Raw genomic sequence first — 3876 nt, forward strand, 5'->3', positions numbered from 1 at the left:
TTATTTGAACTTACGTCTACCAAAGCTCTTTTAAACTCCGTATCTAATACAGAATCCTGTATCTCACCGGTACCGGCTCCTGTTTCTTCTTCTGTCACATAGGTTTCCGGATTACGTGGCACAGGATGTCTACCCACATCTCACGCATTTCCTGGAAAACACGGGCGGGGAACTGGTGCCCGACAGTCTTCCACATGTGCTCCATCTGGTTCAAAACGTGCGAATTGGGTGGTCAAGAAATGAACGTTAGTTCATTGTCACGCTCCCCAAACCACTATAGCACGATTGTGCCTTGTAACAATGACAGTTATCCTGCTGGAAGTTGCCATAGCCATGACGGAAGACATTAGGTACAAAGGGATGCAAGTGGTCTGCCATGATGTTGACGAAGTCCCCAGTTGTCATGGTACCACAGATTATTACCACAAGTCCACTTCAAATCTAGGTGAGGCTCCCCCGCAGCATCGTACTGCCCAAAGTTGCTCGCGTCCGTGACGTGATGATTGTTCCGAGCATCTGTTCGTGTGAATGATGGCGTATCCAGACACTACCGTCAGCCTGGGGGAATTCGTCTCATCCCATCAGGTGACTTAGGCAACGGCCTTGCCCCAGTGGATACACCGGTTCCCGTCAGATCACCGTAGTTAAGCGCTGTCGGGAGTGGCTGGCACTGGGATGGGTAACCGTCCGGGCCGCCGTGCGCTGTTGCCATTTTTCGGGGTGCACTCAGCCTCGTGATGCCAATTGAGGAGCCGAATAGTAGCAGCTCCGGTCAAAGAAACCATCATAACGGCCGGGAGAGTGGTGTGCTGACCACACGCCCCTCCTATCCGCACCCTCAGCTGAGGATGACACGGCGTTCGGACGGTCCCGGTGGACCATATGTGGCCTGATGACGGAGTGCTTTATCAGTTGACTTGTTTCAGGCGATCCACGGAGCACTGCAATCGCAATTGATTCACTGCGTCAGCATAGTAACACGTCTGCTACGAATCCTCATCTTCAGTAATGATCATTGAACGATGTTATCCGAGGCTCTTATATCCAACCCTGCACCCTGTCGTCTACAACAGTTCGCCGCCTACAGAGCGCCCAAGCCTCAGACCAAACCGTTCTATGATATGTTCTGCCGAGAACTTGACTGTGAATAGCAGATTACTCATGGAGATGTAGATGACGCACGAACATCGCACACCTTGTCGTCTGCTCGCGTTTCACCATTCTTCAACCACTTTCCATGGATGCTCATGACAGGAGAAAGCGAATTGTCAATAAACTTAGTCATTTTCGAGATCGTTTTTCCCAGCCGGAAAACCATAACAATTTCTCCTTTTTGAATGCTGCTTATGTAAATAAATACCCTCGTTTGTGGCCCTCATCGATTCTATAGTGATTCCCCAATCATCTCTTCTCCGCTTATCCTCCAGGAGGTATTCAATCCCTCATTAGCAGAACCTTTTGGCTCATTCACGTATGACATCTGGTAACTGGTGAAAACCGGTTTTCGTTTCAGTCACTGATCTGAAATTCAGCATACTGTGGTGGCAGAAGAGAAACGCTGAGAAGCTTGTAGGAACCATGAAGTTTGGATGAGATTAACACTTCCTATCAATGACGAAATTACATGTTACAAAGTTTTTCTGTCAGCTGGAACAATAAAAAGGAAAACTGATGTCCCAGAAGTAACTGTACACACAGAAAGATGAATGTGATCTGTCTGCTTATGACGCCTCCCCCCCCCCTCCCCCCTTGCATAAGCGATAAGAATTTCGTGTTTACAGTTCAAGTTGACGGTGCATAAAAACATTTAACGCTTAACAAGCAATGAATATTCAACTGCAAGAAAGATGACATCAAACAATAGTAAAAAGTTCATTTAACTTCTTAAGATGGCTTCAGTGTTCAGAGGCATTTACTGTTGCGTGTTAAATGACATGGCTTGGAGTCATTATGCCAGAAAAAAAATTTTTTTTTCATTCCACATAAAATTTCACAGGCATTTTCTCATTTCCACATGAACATCTCGATACACAAAAGTAGAGGTATTTTTGTTGGCTGTCTTCCACACACATCAAAAATAGTCTGAAACTGTGCTGAACTGATGTTGACTGCGGCTGATCTGAAAAACTCAATTAATCTCAAAATAACATAATACGAGACGTGTTATTTTTGCTACAACTTTCCAGAGATATCATAGTTCCTTTAGTGTGTTGAACGTCTCTTGAACATATGTATTTATGTGAAGAGAATTATTAACATAAAAATTGGGAACTTCCTGTTATGTAACAACGTCGATTAGTTATTTATACTAAAAGGCATAAAAATGTAAATAGAAACACATGCTTTGTCTGCATTTAAAACTGAATGATACAAACAGCCAAAATTATGTAATTTTATTTTTGGAGCATCTGCTGTTAATTATTTGCCAACTGATGTTCCATGTGTACGATCGAAGTATATGAATGCATCAATACATAAGCGAAAGAATATACAGAAGAGTCCAAAAACATGTTTCCACTGTTTAAAAGTCCGTAACTTGCAAACTAATTGACGGAGTTGTCTCACTTTTGGTGAAAGTGTAGCTTAAAGTCCAACTTAAAGATATCACTGTAGGTGTTCGAAATGGTCACCATTAACATCCACACACAAACGATGCCGCCGAACTGTAGCATGAACTAATGACTGCAACGTGTTCAGCTGGATATTTGCACATGAATGTAAGATGGATTCTCCAAGTTCATCCAATGTGTGTGGCTTTTGTCGATAAACGAGGTCCTTTAGTGTTCCCCACAGGTAAAAGTCCAGAGGAGATAGGTCTGGGGAACGTGGTGGACACTCAACAGCAACTCTACGGCCTATCCATCTTCTTGGTAGATTTTAGTCGAGATACGCCCTAACACGATTTTGGTAGTGGGCTGCGGCACAATCTTGTTGAAAGATTCCGTCTACACACAAGTCTCGAATGGCAGGTAAAATGGATGTCTGAAGCTTCTGAGGGTACACCTCACCGGTAACTGTACCGTCAAAGAAGAATGGCCCAATCAAGCCCCAGTAAGACAACCCACACCACACATTTACTCCTGGCAAATTCACGGCTTTGTCTACATGGACGTTCGGATTTTCGGCGGCCCAGTTGATGCAATTGTGGCGATTTACTGTACCATTGAGTTTGAACTGTGCCTCATCACACCAGACAATCATCTCTGCAAACTCTTCATCGTTGCGCACCATGTTAGTAAACTACTCGCAGTACTCCATTCTACGATCTGGGTCGTCCTCGTCTATTGCGTGTAGCAATTGTGGGATGTAGCACTTCCACTTTGCTGTCTTCAAAATTCGGCGAACATTTGAGCGACTCACTCCAGTTTCACGGGCTCACTGTCCCACGGACTTTTGTGGTGAGCGAGTGAATTGTTGTAACACACGACGGGAGTTACTGTTACAGGTCGTCCAGATCGTTGTTTGTGTACATCTTTAACACAGCCTTCGGCTTCAAATTTGTCTCGAATGCGACGAATCGTTAAACGTGCCGATGGCTCTGTTTGATACTCATTTCGCCATTACCGTTGAACCTCATTAATGTTTTCATACTTAAAATACCACTTCAAAACTGACTTCCTTTCATCGAATGTAAGCCTTGCGCCAGCCATGTTTACTCGAGTAACTAGGTGCATTTAAGAACAAAACACTGACTATCTGTCGACTGTCATCTGACAAAACAAAACAACGCAATACAACGCTCGTGTGGCAATTGCCGGAACTACAAACTACTACACTACCAAGGATGAGACAACTCCGTCAATTAGTTTGCCAGTTATGGACTTTTAAACAGTGGATACAGTTTTTTGGACCCCTCTGTGTTTACTGCAAAATTAC

At 44.1% G+C, this 3876-nt stretch overlaps 1 pseudogene; it reads left to right on the forward strand.

Annotated features, from left to right (window-relative positions):
• Positions 1 to 593: 593 nt before the first annotated feature.
• On the forward strand, positions 594 to 711 carry LOC124712829 (annotated as a pseudogene).
• Positions 712 to 3876: the final 3165 nt, after the last annotated feature.

Source organism: Schistocerca piceifrons, chromosome 8, assembly GCF_021461385.2.
Source record: "Schistocerca piceifrons isolate TAMUIC-IGC-003096 chromosome 8, iqSchPice1.1, whole genome shotgun sequence".
In the NCBI taxonomy this organism is placed as follows: domain Eukaryota; kingdom Metazoa; phylum Arthropoda; class Insecta; order Orthoptera; family Acrididae; genus Schistocerca; species Schistocerca piceifrons.